The sequence below is a fragment of the Mirounga angustirostris genome, unplaced genomic scaffold, assembly GCF_029215605.1.
Source record: "Mirounga angustirostris isolate CCGP_5_RB_7025 unplaced genomic scaffold, mMirAng1.0.hap1 SCAF_10, whole genome shotgun sequence".
Taxonomy (NCBI): Eukaryota; Metazoa; Chordata; class Mammalia; order Carnivora; family Phocidae; genus Mirounga; species Mirounga angustirostris.
In genome coordinates, this window is record NW_026991718.1 from 101,852,501 (window position 1) to 101,868,722 (window position 16,222).

Genomic DNA, 16,222 nt, shown 5'->3' on the forward strand with positions numbered 1-16,222 from the left:
GGATGGGTGTTGCATAGCAGCTATGGACCTGGAGGCTGGGTGGGGTAAACACGTGGCTTTAACAAAATTTTCCCTGAGCCCAGGGCCAAGGCTAGCAGGCTTAGAGTGGGTGAGTCTTTAGAAGAACTCATAGGCCTGGCATACTGCTAGAAGGTTAGGTAGAAAGTATCTGTGCATCCTCACCACCTGTGGATGGCCCTGTGTTTAAACTGGGGGTTGCAGGAGGAAAATGGCCCCTGCCAATTCAATCATTTTTGGAGAAGTCCCCCAACATGCTCTGAAATCAGTATGAACAGTTCTGTCTTCTCTTTGCCTTGGCATTATGTAAACTACACTTTTATGTTGCCTGTCCATGCCGGTTGCTCTCTCTCTAAGGGCAGTGACCCAGCTATCACTAGCCTTCCCTGATTACCCTGCGCTGAGTCCATTGACTTTTAAAGCTCTAGGCTCTAAGTCCCACTGGTTTTATAAACTCACAGAAATCAGCCCCTCTGGTTTTTAAAGCCAAACACTATGGGGATTAGTCTTCCCTGGGTGAGCTCCCTGGTATGAGGGCCCATTTATCTGCCATCTCTGTGCATGCAGCTCCCTCCTTCCTGTGGGCAGCCTCCCTCCACCTTTCTGACCTTCCTAACCTTTCAGGTGCAGTTTCTTTATTTAGTTGTGGAGTTTGTTCTGCCACTGTTTACATCACTGTCTGGTTTATTGATTTAGACATAGTTGATCTCTAGTTGTAAATGTGGGATAGGGTGAGCTCGGGGTCCTCCTACTCTTCTATCTTCCCAAGCTCCTTATATACACTCTTCATAAGTTTAACATATGAAACTCCTTCAGACGTCTTACTGAGACAAAATACTCTGGATATGTATTCTAAAACCAGTGACAAGTGTAAAAACAGGTTTAAAATTGTTACTGTCTCTGTAATTTTATCTCATTTCTTTCTTTAGATAAAATTTTATACCTAACTAAAATGTCAAGGCACTCTGTCCAACTAGCTTGGTTTTTTCTCCCAAATTTTTCCTAAGTCTAATATTTCCTATAGTGGCCAGGTAGATAAATAGCCACTACGGAATAAATGTTCTCTTCTTTTTTGACCAAATTGACCTTGAATAACTTTTCATTTCTGTTCCCTTGGAAATCTGATAAAGGTGAAATGTCAGTTCTGGTCAGAAGCAACCTTGTTTTGGTAAAAATCACTCCTGATTTAAAAATTGCATTTAGAATGAAGGATTATAAATAAACTAAATAATTGGTGGGAAGCTGTAGTTTTAGTTGAATCTTATGGGTTTAATTGTTCAGTTGACCTAATGAAGGATCCTTGAATAAAATCCGATTATTCCTCTGTATTTCCAATATGCTATTCATTTCTTCAGCTGTGCTTTGCATACCCCTGTCTTTTATTCCTACTAACTTCCAGTGCAGTGGAAGAAGTGAGGCAAGATCTGGTAAATGCTTTCAAAAGCTGTCATTGCTTCTTTATATTTTGCCAACATCCTCTTCACCCCAGGCTCAGAGACATCTAATGTTGCAGGTTTCTGAGCCTTTTTATGACCACAAGGACTATATCAGTTTGATTCTCTGTTTTACCAGACAACAAAGAATTCAGCTTTCTTGAATATCCTAAGTTAGTTACTTCTCAAAATTGTATAGCTCCTATCTCTTCTGCTGTTCTCCCCATTCTTACAGGTATGTCTTTTATGTTAAATCAATTTTTGTACTTTCTATAGGGTTTTTGAGGAAAGCAGAGTTAGATGGTTATAATAAGTCCTCCATGGTGTTCTAGGAATCAAGTCATCTTTATTTATAAATTCAATTACATTACACACTGTGGTTATTTGTTTTATTAATTAGATTTGTCTCTGAATGGATTTCAGTTGTTAGCTAAATATCAAATCTATTTTAGTTTCCACCATTAAAGATATTCAAATACATGAATTAAATATACTATTGGAATCTCCCAAAGTCTTTGATGAATGTTTCAGTGCATAGCAAAACCACTGGGAATACCTCTAAAGATACCAGATAGGAAGGGGAAAATTGTCACATAGATACGTCTGTTGGTATAATTAGTCTTGTTACTCTATATTTATAGTTGAATTACATTAGACATTAGAGATGCAAATAAGGGTATCATGAGCTTTGAATTAGCACAGAAAGGCTTAATCAAGAAAGTGAGTTTTGAACTTTTAGGGAAATTGATAGAAAGTATTTAAAATGCTATTAGAAATAATTTGAATAAAACAATAGTTTATGTAGATTCATATATAATAGAAATTTCTGTGCAATCTCTCCCTTTTTGTTTTTTCACTCCCTATTGTATACCAGAAATGTAGGTACGAGTGTCCCATCTGTTTCCCATCTATGTAATACTTCAGCACCATCTTCATATATGGCAGCATTAAAGTAGTGAAAATTGCTTCTTGTTGATTCAGTTTAATTCCCCATCGTAAGATCTACAAATATGAACAATATTGCAGTATAGACATTCTGCTAAACACACATATTCCCTAAAATTTTGTCCAGGTACTCTTCAAGCATATGGTTACCATCACAATGAAAATCAGAGAAACCCCACTGAAGCGCAGCAACAAGATTACATCTCTGAGCTGGTTTGAGCAGTCCCCCACTCTCTGCTGAGACTATAGAGTACTTACTGCTCTGCCATCACTCGCCATTCTCGCACACCCTTTCACAGGTGCCTTACATCTTCCTCTACCCTTCAAGACTGCTCTTGCTATTCATTTTACCTGCTTTTTCTTGAATAGTGGGGCAAGGATAAGTGTTACCCATCTTCTGCCTTAATCTATTTCTAAGAAAGACCTGGAAATAACATTTTGGCTGGATTCCTATTGGGTTGAACAACACACAGGATTTTTAAAACCAGTCATTTCACACTGATCTTTATAATCTTTGAAGGCAGCCACCCAAACATTCTTAGCAATGTGATTGTGGCTTCTAAGTAGTATCTACTCTCAAAAGCTCAGATCAGTAGCCATCTATTCTACAAATAACCTACATCTATCCTTACATTTATCCTACAAATATCCTACAAATATCCAAAATACTTTTCTCAGCAATTCAGTATTGCCATCATTTTTGATGCTTTTCATAGTCCTCAAATTCACTTGTTCTCTTTATATATATTTATTTATTATGAGAGGAAAACTTTTATTCCCTTCATTTCATGTGATGGTTGATAAAGCATCATACCAATTTTACTCAACTAAACTCTGTCAATAAAATAGAAGTATAGTCACATTTGTTCTTCTGTAGAAAGTGAAAAATATTTTTCTTCTAAGGGATTAAGTTGAAAATATTCAGTAGAAGCAAATATTCTAGCAATTCTATCAAATTACATGTTTCAGAACTCCAGATGTTTCCCATTTAATAAGTTGTTTAGAAAGGTGTAATAGTTTGTGAGCAGTGCATAGGAAACCTATCAGTAGGCATGTTATCTCAGAGCAAGAGCATATTTTAAAAAAGATAAAGTAAATCAGGGTTACTTCAGTAAACATTATTTGTCATGTGCACAGTAGAAAAGTAGAGACTCTAAACCCCCAGAATAGTTTGAGTGTGGGGATGATCATTTGGTCTGTGACTGACTCATTTGGTATTGTGGTATCTTAGCAATTTTCTAATTTCAAAGTTAGTTCACAGATTTCCTTGCCTTTCAAAAGAATGGCCATATCAGATAATGAGAAGCCAAAGAAAAATCACTAATAAACCAGTCATCTACAGATAAATAATTTTAAATATATCTTATTATTTTAATTATAAAAAACATATTAGAATTTTTTCCAAATAACATCTTCATTGATATATATATATGTCTTTATATATATATATATATATATGTGTGTGTGTATATATACATCTCATATATGTGTCTTTATATTGCTGACAATGCTCCTAAAACATTAAAGTAGGAGTAAAAATGTATATGCCTTTATCAACATATGATACATGATATATATTAATATTAGATTTAAATAATCTTTAGTTTCCAAAACTCTCAGTGAACTAGAAATTATACCATAACCTAGCTCTGGTTTTTCTCCTTCATACGGATTTCTTAGAATTGCAAACTCCTTCCTTCATAAATAAATACAACCTCAGTGGAAAAAGGGCCATCATGAGCAGGAAATGACCTCTACCATTTGTCCTTATATGCCTGTAAAAGAGTTCTAGTTTTGGAAATTTTACCTAATTTATTCATGTATTTCATATGTTGGAGGTCTTATATAACCTTTTTAATTTTACTTCATTTTCTGTCTTGTTCTGCATAGTGCTGTTGATCCCCATGATTCAGATGGGTTCGAGGGAAACACCTGAAGCCTCCCCCTGGCTCTCCCTAACAACCACTAAAAGATAAAACAGTCAACAGGAAGTGAAATACCAACTTGCTTTGTTTTTGTTTTTGTTTTCAAATGGAATATCATAAAATGCATACCTTGGTCTATATAAACCTCAAACGCAAATGGAAGCATGCATTCTGAGGAAGTATGTGTTTGTTGTACCACAAAGGCCTGGTTGAGATCTTACCTTCCCCTGACCTCCAACAGGGAAGTATATTATCAAGTATTTGAATAAGGTTTCAACTTCTGTCCTGAAAGATCACACATTCATCCATAGTTTACATTAGGCCCTATGCCCCCCTTCTGAAGAGTATCCCTTATTCTAGAAGAATAAGGTGCCTATGTTTGCCATTTTAGGAGTAGAAACTTATGAAATGTTCAGATGACATACTTCAGCAACTTTTTACCTTTCCTTCTCCTATAAAAAACTGAAAGAATATTAAAAGTTCAAAGGTAATTTGAAGTTTGTAATTTTCATTGAATCAAAGATACTAAATGCCCTCAATTTTTTGTGTGAAACAACTTCTGTCATATCCCAGATACAAAAGATACTAAAGAAAAGACTCATATTTTGAAAAACAATCAGAATGCCAAAGATGCCAATTCAAGATGGTACCTCTTTCTGCCCAAGGACTTGTTGCTTATTGCTCTTCACCAAGTTCAGAATCAGTACTGCCTGTGGGCAACTTCAGCAGAGGCTGGAACCTTAACCTCTGTGGTTTGGGGACAGCACTTCTGTCAATGGACCCTCTGTGGCACTAGTTACATTAAGTTATAACTACAGTTGTTGTCACAGAGGATTCCCTACTCTACAGCCAAGCAGCAGGAGGCACTTTGAAATTCTCACGTCTAGATTCAATGATAGACTGGAACCCAAGACCCCAAACCTTTCTCCCATCTTCCTACTATAAAAAGTTTATCACTCTGTAGTATAATTAGTTTGATTATTTGTCTCTTGAGTAGATAGCAGCTTTTTTTTAAAGCAAGAATTCAGTCTTATTTCACCAATTACATGGAAAGTGTTCAGTTAATATGCTTGAATGAACAAATGCAAGAAGCACAGTGAGGCATTAAACCAAGAATTATATATTATTTCAAAGTTTATAAAACATTTCCAACATATTCTCATTTAAAATTTGAACCACATCAAACATGAAGGGACCTCACATTTGACTAAAATTTGAACCAACCCTAGAGGAAGCTGTCATTTTCCCCTTTTGCTGATGAAGAGACTAAAGGTTGGGTTAGGGAGTTTCAATTACACACTACAAGAGGCATAACAGTAAACTGGTTAAGAGCATGGACTATGGAATCACCCTGCCTGGGCTTGAATCCTAACACCACTACTTCTACTTATGCAAACATAGGCAAATTTCTTAGCTTCTCTGTGCCTTAGTTTCCTCATCTATAAACAGTAACTTCCTTATAATATTACTCTGAAACTTAAAACAATGTCTGGCACATAGGAATTACTCTAAAGTTTGTGGATGGGGCTTCTCTGACTATTGAAGCCAGTGCTCTCTGTACTAAACTACAACTGAATCTTAATGACTACTTCTAAAAGTGCCCCTAGAGAAAAGCATATTCTGAGTTTCAACCAACCAGTTAGAAAGATCTTTTGAAAGAGGTTTGGCCATAAGCATTGACTAAAATTTACTAACTCAGTTCTTTGGAAACCCTAACCCTTATCTACAAAGTACTGTATTAATTTTATAGACAATAATGATATGATATCCTGTGTTCCCTTGTTTTGTAACATTGTGAGAAATGCTGATGGGGGCAATGATCCTGACATAATAAGCTGAAATAGAGACACAGAATGCCTCAAAGGGAGCCACAGAGCTCCCTGCCTTTGATGGACTTACATACAAGAGCACGTATGGTAGTTGGTCTCCAGAGATTACTTCCAAAGGAACCCTATTTCCCAGTATTCATATCCTGTGTAGTCCTCCTTCCTTCAGTCTGGGAAAACTTGTGACTGGCTTTATTTTGGCTTTTTATTGTGGTGAAATTCACATGACATAAAATTAATCATTTAAAAGTGATTAATTTAATAGCATTTAGGGCATTCACAGTGTTGTACAATCACTCTATCTAGTTTCAAAACACTGTCATATCCCAAAATGAAACATCCTCCCCAATAAGCAGTTACTCCTATTCTTCATTCCCTCAGCCCCTGACAGTTACCAATCTACTTTGCTGAAAGGCGGAGACCAGGTAAGGATTATGACTACCCTGAGACTGAAAACCCAGCTAGCCACATGGAGAAGTAGCATGAAAAGAGAGATACCCAGCCAGCCTTACTACTTCAGCCAGGCCAGTTGAGGTGTCAGAGATGTGAGCAAAGCAGGCTTCTTAAACATTCTGGCCCCAGAAGATACCATATAGAGAAGAAAGGAGGAACCTGGTTGACAGTCAGAACTAAGACTCAAGACATGGCCCCAAGGAAGCCATTCTAATGCATCTGCAGTTACTCAAGCCACCCCAACTCAGGCTCCAGCAATAATAAATAAATAAATGGATGGATGGATGGATAGGTAATAGTATGTTACAAAGTGGTAAAGTGGTATGAAAGCAAACAAGAACAGTGTAAGAAGTATCAGGAGTCCTGTGTTGTGGGTGGGGGCAAATTGCAGTGCTAACTATGCTGATCTGAGCAAGCCAATAAGAATTTTTGAGGCAGGAGGTTCTCTGATTTAATTGATCTTTAGGAAACACTTCCCTGTTGTAGGGATAAAGGAAAGGAGTGGGATGAATGGCCTGCTATCATCTAAGCACTTGTCTTTAAAATGAAGAAAAAAAAAAAGCTAATGTTAGCAAGAGAAAATCTACAGAATGGGGACAAGCAAGCATTTCAGTTGAGTGCAGAAATGCTGTCCTCAATAATGGGTTCAGTTGTTACAGTCTCTATACACAGTTTCTGGAATTTCACATTGCATGGATCTGTGAAGTCTAAACAATTAATTGGTTCTGGAATAAAATTAAATTATGAGTTAATGAAGGGAAAAAGTAGTGGAGAATGGCGAGGGAAACATTTTCCCAGGAAATCTCTAAATTATCATTTTGCAAACTTGCTTAAAGTGGAAAAAACTACCCCCCCTCAACAAAATGTCATTCTCCACTTTGGCATTCCCCACTTCTTCCAACAACCCCAATTCCCTGTGGTCCCTGAAGCAGGTCGCAGATCCCTGAGGCTGGGACCCGAGATCAAATCAACATCTAGGAGACCCAAGATCAAATTGACATCTAGGAGAAAATCAACTTCAAAGAGCTTTTCCTAGGTCCTTCAGATAGTAGAATTATATGTGAAAAAATCACCTGGCAAAGTTACTAAACATTCAGAACCTCAAAGGAAAGACAGTTGAAAACCAATATATATGAGAAGAAAAATCTTTTTTTTTTTTTAAAGATTTTATTTATTTATTTGACAGAGACACAGCTAGAGAGGGAACACAGCAGGGGGAGCGGGAGAGGGAAAAGCAGGCTTCCCGCCGAGCAGAGAGCTCAATGTGGGGCTCGATCCCAGGACTCTGGGATCATGACCTGAACCAAAGGCAGACGCTTAATGACTGAGCCACCCAGGCGCCCCGAAGAAAAATCTTAAAAACAAATCTAAATCCAAACAATAGCAATAAGCACCAGAATCTAAATTCTAAGAGTACAAATGATGTCTAAAACCAACAGAAAGGGGCGCCTGGGTGGCTCCGTCGGTTGGGCGACTGCCTTCGGCTCAGGTCATGATCCTGGAGTCCCGGGATCGAGTCCCGCATCGGGCTCCCCCTGCTCGGCGGGGAGTCTGCTTCTCCCTCTGACCCTCCTCCCTCTCATGCTCTCTGTCTCAAATAAATAAATAAATAAATAAAAATCTTAAAAAAAAAAAAAATAAAAAAAATAAAACCAACAGAAAAATTAGCTTTTATTATCAATGTGCACATGATGTGCCAGTTAAAAAAAAAAAAAACTAATATAAATATCCCACTTTATCTCTATATAATTAGTTGATTATTCTCTTTATAAAAGTTGACTATGGAGGGGCACCTCAGTTGGCTCAGTCGGTCGAGCATCCAAGCTTGATTTCATCTCAGGTCATGATCTCAGGGTTGTGAGATCATTCCCTGCATCGGGCCCCATGCTTGGCATGGAGCCTGCTTGGGATTCTCTCCCTTTCTCTTCCTCTGCCTCCCCGCCCTCGTTCAAGTGCATGCACTCTCTTTCTCTTTCCCTCCGTCTCTCCCTGTCTCTCAAAAAAGAAAAAATTGACTATGAAAAATTTACTATGGAGATCCATTAAATAGCCAGCTCCTTTGCTATATCAGTGATTATTTAATTTGCAAGCATTTAATCACAATCAATAATTCAGGGAAACCTCAAATGCCTTCATCAGGCCCCATCCATGGTATGACTAGTATTTTTAAAATATAATTGTAGGCCTAATTTTTTTAAAGAGTTTATTTGCTTATAGAGCTTATTATTGCTCCATACAGGCAAGGAAAAAGAGTTCCAAGGATAGAAATGGCAGTTATAACAACAACAACAAAATTAGAAAGAGTAAAGAAAGGAAAGAAATGAAACTAATTTTTTTAAGATAATTTCATTTTTATTGCTATTGACTGGTGCTGAAGTAATACTATATTGATGTGTGTAGAATATTTTAAATGCTAAGGCAGACACTTAACTTTAAACATTTTATCTTTCATTTACTTATTCCTCCTATAGCTCTACAGTATTTGCATACACTGCACTGTATATGTCTAGCCAGTGTCATCTGTTCATTAAGAAAACCAAAACCTCACTGGTGCTTACCCAAGAGCATTTTCCTTCAAAGTGTCAGTTAGAAGCTAATATATCTGGCTGTAATATTACATATCTTTACGGGGCACACATTGCTACAAGTCCATTTCTTTTTTTTTTTTTTTAAAGATTTTATTTATTTATTTGAGAGAGAATGAGAGACAGAGAGCATGAGAGGGCAGAGGGGGAAGCAGACGGCCCGCCGAGCAGGGAGCCCAATGCGGGACTCAATCCCGGGACTCCAGGATCATGACCTGAGCCGAAGGCAGTCGCTTAACCGACTGAGCCACCCAGGCGCCCATCTACAAGTCCATTCTTCATTGCTTTCAGAGATGGAAGATATTTTACATCTCTGCTCTGCCAGCTGAATTTTAATATATGACTTGGGCAAGTGACTTAAGCTTGCAGAGCCCTTGTTCTTTACCTATAAAATGGTGAAGGATTGTTTTGCTCAGCACGGTACCTTTCTCATTATAAGAGCTCATAAATGGCTAACTGCTGTTAATATTAGCAAATAGAATTATCAGTGATACTATTTTCAGAATTGGACACAACATTAAGTCAATTAGCTTGTTTACCCATATAATTCTGCAATCCCGTTCTATAATATCCTTTGTATGTGGTCATCCATCCTTTCCTTGAAAACTTCTGGCTGTGTGAGCACAGCTTTGTAAAGGAGTTCTTTTCATTTTCAGAGAGATGTTAGAACATTGCTTTAGTTAGATGTTAGAAAGTTCATTGTTTGAAAGTCTCTTACGCTGAGCAGAAATCTGTTTCCTGTAATTGTTTTAAAAAATCTTAATCCTATTCTTTGGGGTTCATATATAATTCATCTAATCCTACTTCCTTGTGATGGTCTGTTTAATAGCTTGGTACCCTGAGTTTTGTGTTTCTTTTGTTTATAGTTCTTATAATGTTGGACAACCCCCACCCCCCCACCCCCCAGATATCCCTCTGGTCAGTCCCATTCTCGTCATTTTGACTGGCACTGGCCTACTTTAAGATGTTATAGTGTTTGATGAAGTTTTGCAGTGGCCTCTTCTACAGTCAGGTTAGGCTCAGTTATGCTGCAGTAACAGAAGACCTGAAAGATCTTACTATCTTACAATAATTGAAGTTTTTTCTTGCTCATGCTGCTTGCCCACTGTGAGTCATTTAGTGGTAGCACTCCTCATATCCTCTTGCCTCCAGGCAGAAATCATGCTGATGGATCAGCCCTTTCAAAGACTTGCTGGGCTCCTGATAGAGAGCAAATAGTAATGGCAAAGTGCATAGTAGCTCATTGAAGCCTCTGTTTAGGAGTGGTGTATGTCATTTCTGCTCACATTTCATTGGCTGAGATATTTGCCACCAAGCTTAAAGTTAAATGGATGAGAAAGTATTGTCTATAAGTAGGATGTACCCAAGTCACATGGCCACACTTGATGTTAATGGGCAGGGAGGGATAGAGCATATTTGGGAACAGTATACAATCTATCATACTGCCTTTTTTTTTTTTTTTTATCACAACTGGGCCCATTCATTTATTTTTTTTCCAAAGATTATAAATATTTTATTTTATTTTTTTTAATTTTTTTATTGTTATGTTAATCCCCATACATTACATCATTAGTTTTAGATGTACTATTCCACGATTCATTGTTTGTGCATAACACCCACTGCTCCATGCAGAATGTGCCCTCTTTAATACCCATCACCAGGCTAACCCATCCTCCCACCCCCCTCCCCTCTAGAACCCTCAGTTTGTCCTTCAGAGTCCATCGTCTCTCATGGTGCATCTACCCCTCCAATTTCCCCACCTTCATTCTTCCCCTCCTGCTATCTTATTCTTTTTTTTTTTTTTTTTTAACATATATTGCATTATTTGTTTCAGAGGTACAGTGTTGAGATTCAACAGTCTGGAACAATTCACAGCGCTTACCAGAGCACATACCCTCCCCAGTGTCCATCACCCAGTCACCCCATCCCTCCCACCCCACACCCCACTCCAGCAACCCTCAGTTTGTTTCCTGAGATTAAGAATTCCTCATATCAGTGAGGTCATATGATACATGTCTTTCTCTGTTTGACTTATTTCGCTCAGCATAACACCCTCCAGTTCCATCCACGTCGTTGCAAATGGCAAGATCTCATTCCTTTTGATGGCTGCATAATATTCCATTGTATATATATACCACATCCTTTTTACCCATTGGTCTGTCAATGGACATCTTGGCTCTTTCCACAGTTTGGCTATTGTGGATATTGCTGCTATAAACATCGGGGTGCACGTACCCCTTTGGATCCCTACTTTTGTATCTTTGGGTAAATACCCAGTAGTGCAATTGCTGGATCATATGGTAGCTCTATTTTCAAATTTTGAAGAACCTCCATACTGTTTTCCAGAGTGGCTGCACCAGCTTGCATTCCCAACAACAGTGTAGGAGGGTTCCCCTTTCTCCGCATCCCCTCCAACATCTGTCAGTTCCTAACTTGTTAATTTTAGCCATTCTGACTGGTGTGAGGATGTATCTCACTGAGGTTTTGATTTGGATTTCCCTGATGCCAAGCGATGCTGAGCACTTTTCCATGTGTCTGTTGGCCATTTGGATGTCTTCTTTGGAAAAATGTCTGTTCCAGTCTTCTGCCCATTTATGATTGGATTCTTTGTTCTTTGGGTGTTGAGTTTGATGAGTTCTTTATAGATTTTGGATACTAGCCCTTTGTCTGATATGTCATTTGCAAAGATCTTCTCCCATTCTGTTGGTTGTCTTTTGGTTTTCTTGACTGTTTCTTTTGCTGTGCAAAAGCTTCTTATCTTGATGAAGTCCCAATAGTTCATTTTTGCCCTTGCTTCCCTTGCCTTTGGTGATGTTTCTAGGAAGAAGTTGCTGTGGATGAGGTCGAAGAGCTTGCTGCCTGTGTTCTCCTTTAGAATTTTGATGGACTCCTGTCTCTCATTTAGGTCTTTCAACCATTTGGAGTCTATTTGTGTGTGTGGTGTAAGGAAATGGTCCAGTTTCATTCTTCTGCATGTGGCTATCCAATTTTCCCAACACCATTTGTTGAAGAGACTGTCTTTGTTCCATTGGACATTCTTTCCTGCTTTGTCAAAGATTAGTTGACCATAGAGTTGAGGGTCCATTTCTGGGCTCTCTATTCTGTTCCATTGATCTATGTGTCTGTTTTGGTGCCAGTACCATGCTGTCTTGATGATGACAGCTTTATAATAGAGCTGGAAGTCCGGAATTGTGATGACGCCAGCTTTGCTTTTCTTTTTCAACATTTCTCTGGCTATTTGGGGTCATTTCTGGTTCCATACAAATTTTAGGATGATTTGTTCCATTTCTTTGAAAAAAGTGGATGGTATTTTGATGGAGATTGCATTGAATGTGTAGATTGCTCTAGGTAGAATTGACAACTTCACAATATTTGTTCTTCCAATCCATGAGCATGGAATGTTTTTCCATTTCTTTGTGTCTCCTCAATTTCTTTCATGAGTATTTTATAGTTTTCTGAGTACAGATCCTTTGCCTCTTTGGTTAGATTTATTCCTAGGTATCTTATGGTTTTGGGTGCAATTGTACATGGAATCAACTCCTTAATTGCTCTTTCTTCTGTCTTGTTGTTGGTGTATAGGAATGCCACTGACTTCTGTGCATTGATTTTCTATCCTGCCACTTTACTGAATTCCTGTATGAGTTCTAGCAGTTTTGGGGTGGAGTCTTTGGGGTTTTCCACATAAAGTATCATATCATCTGCAAAGAGTGAGAGTTTGACTTCTTCTTTGCCGATTTGGATGCCTTTTCTTTTTGTTGTCTGATTGCTGTGGCTAGGACTTCTAATACTATGTTGAATAGCAGTGGTGATAGTGGACATCCCTGCCACGTTCCTGACCTTAGGGGGAAAGCTCTCAGTTTTTCCCCATTGAGAATGATATTCGCTGTGGGTTTTTCATAGATGGCTTTTATGATATTGAGGTATGTACCCTCTATGCCTATACTCTGAAGAGTTTTGATCAAAAAAGGATGCTGTACTTTGTCAAATGCTTTTTCTGCATCTATTGAGAGGATCATATGACTCTTGTTCTTTCTTTTTTTAATGTATTGTATCACGTTGATTGATTTGCAGATGTTGAACCAACCTTGCAGCCCAGGGATAAATCCCACTTGGTCATGGTGAATAATCCTTTTAATGTACTGTTGGATCCTATTGGCTAGTATTTTGGTGAGAATTTTTGCATCCATGTTCATCAGGGATATTGGTCTGTAATTCTCCTTTTTGATGGAGTCTTTGTCTGGTTTGGGGATCAAGGTAATGGTGGCCTCATAAAATGAGTTTGGAAATTTTCCTTCCATTTCTATTTTTTGGAACACTTTCAGAAGAATATGTATTAATTCTTCTTGAAATGTTTGGTAGAATTCCCCTGGGAAGCCATCTGGCCCTGGGCTTTTGTTTGTTGTGAGATTTTTGATGACTGCTTCCATTTCCTTAATGGTTATAGGTCTGTTCAGGTTTTCTATTTCTTCCTGGCTCAGTTTTGGTAGTTGATACATCTCTAGGAATGCATCCATCTCTTCCAGGTTATCTAATTTGGTGGCATAGAGTTGTTCATAATATGTTCTTATAATTGTTTGTATTTCTTTGGTGTTGGTTGTGATCTCTCCTCTTTCATTCATGATTTTGTTGATTTGGGTCATTTCTTGTTTCTTTTTGATAAGTCTGGCCAGGGGTTTATCAATCTTGTTAATTCTTTCAAAGAACCAGCTCCTAGTTTCGTTGATCTGTTCTACTGTTCTTTTAGTTTCCATTTCATTGATTTCTGCTCTGATCTTTATAATTTCTCTTCTCCTGCTGGGTTTAGGCTTTATTTGCTCTTCTTTGTCCAGCTTCTTTAGGTATAGGGTTAGATTGTGTACTTGAGACCTTTCTTGTTTCTTGAGAAAGGCTTGTATTGCTAGATACTTTCCTCTTAGGACTGCCTTTGCTGCATCCCAAAGAGTTTGAAGAGTTGTGTTTTCATTTTCATTGGTTTCTATGAATTTTTTTAATTCTTCTTTAATTTCCTGGTTGACCCATTCATTCTTTAGTAGGATGCTCTTTAGCCTCCATGTATTTGAGTTCTTTCCAACTTTCCTCTTGTGATTGAGTTCTAATTTCAAAGCATTGTGGTCTGAAAATAGGCAGGGAATGATCCCAGTCTTTTGGTACTGGTTGAAACCTGATTTATGACCTAGAATGTGATCGATTCTGGAGAATGTTCCATGGGCACCAGACAACAATGTGTATTCCTTTGCTTTGGGATGGAATGTTCTGAATACGTCTGTGAAGTCCATTTGGTCCAGTGTGTCATTTAAAGTCTTTATTTCCTTGTTGATCTTTTGCTTAGATGATCTGTCCATTTCAGTGAGGGGGGTGTTAATGTCCCCCACTGTTATTGTATTGTTGTCGATGTGTTTCTTTGCTTTTGTTATTAATTGCCTTATATAATTGGCTGCTCCCATGTTAGGGGCATAGATATTTACAATTGTTAGATCTTCTTGTTGGATAGACCCTTTAAGTAGGATACAGTGTCCTTCCTCATCTCTTATTACAGTCTTTGGTTTAAAATCTAATTTGTCTGAAATAAGGATTGCCACCCCAGCTTTCTTTTGGTGTCCATTAGCATGGTAAATGGTTTTCCACCCCTCACTTTCAATCTGGGCGTGTCTTTGGGTCTAAAATGAGTCTCTTGAAGACAGCATATCGACAGGTCTTGTTTTTTAATCCAATCTGATAGCCTGTGTCTTTTGATTGGGGCATTTAGCCCATTTACATTCAGGGTAACTATTGAAAGATACAAATTTAGTGCCATTGTATTGCCTGTAAGGTGACTGTTACCGTATATTGTCTGTGTTCCTTTCTGGTCTATGTTGCTTTTAGGCTCTCTCTTTGCTTAGAGGACCCCTTTCAATATTGCTTGTAGGGCTGGTTTCGTGTTTGCAAATTCCTTTAGTTTTTGTTTGTCCTGGAAGCTTTTTGTCTCTCCTTCTATTTTCAATGACAGCCTAGCTGGATAGAGTATTCTTGGCTGCATATTTTTCTCATTTAGTGCTCTGAATATATCCTGCCAGTCCTTTCTGGCCTGCCAGGTCTCTGTGGATAGGTCTGTTTCCAATCTAGTGTTTCTACCCTTGTAAGTTACATATCTCTTCTCCCAAGCTGCTTTCAAGATTTTCTCTTTGTCTCTGAGACTCGTAAGTTTTACTATTAGATGTCGGGGTGTTGGCCTTTTTTTATTGATTTTGAGAGGGGTTCTCTGTGCTTCCTGGATTTTGATGCCTGTTTCCTTCCCCAAATTAGGGAAGTTCTCTGCAATAATTTGCTCCATTATACCTTCTGCCCCTCTCTCTCTTTCTTTTTCTTCTGGGATCCCAATTATTCTAATGTTGTTTCATCTTATGCTATCACGTATCTCTCAGATTCTGCCCTCGTGATCCAGTTGTTTATCTCTCTTTTTCTCAGCTTCTTTATTTTCCATCATTTGGTCTTCTATATCACTGATTCTCTCCTCTGCCTCATTTATCCTAGCAGTTAGCGCCCCCATATTTGATTGCACCTCATTAATATCCTTTTTGATTTCAACTTGGTTACATTTTAGTTCTTTTACTTCTCCAGAAAGGGTTTATCTAATAACTTCCATGCTTTTTTCAAGCCCAGCTAGTATCTTTAAAGTGATGATTCTGAACTCTAGATCCGACATCATACTAATGTCCATATTGCGTAGGTCCCTGGCCATCAGTACTACCTCTTGTTCTTTTTGTTGAGGTGATTTTTTCTGTCTTGTCATTTTGTCCAGAGGAGAATAAATTAATGAGAGAACAAAATGCTAACAGGGTAACAGTGTCCCCAGAAAATAGACTCTAAACAAATCAGAAAAGACCTGAAGCAGTGGGAAAAGAAAGGGAAAGAGAGAAAAAAGAAAAAGAAAAAAAAAAGAAAAAGATAAAGATAAAAACAAACAAAATCAGAACAAAACAAAACAAAAAAAACAGAATATGATCAAATATGATCAGGCTGGTACATACATCAGTGCCACACAGTAGATTTTGGGTGTA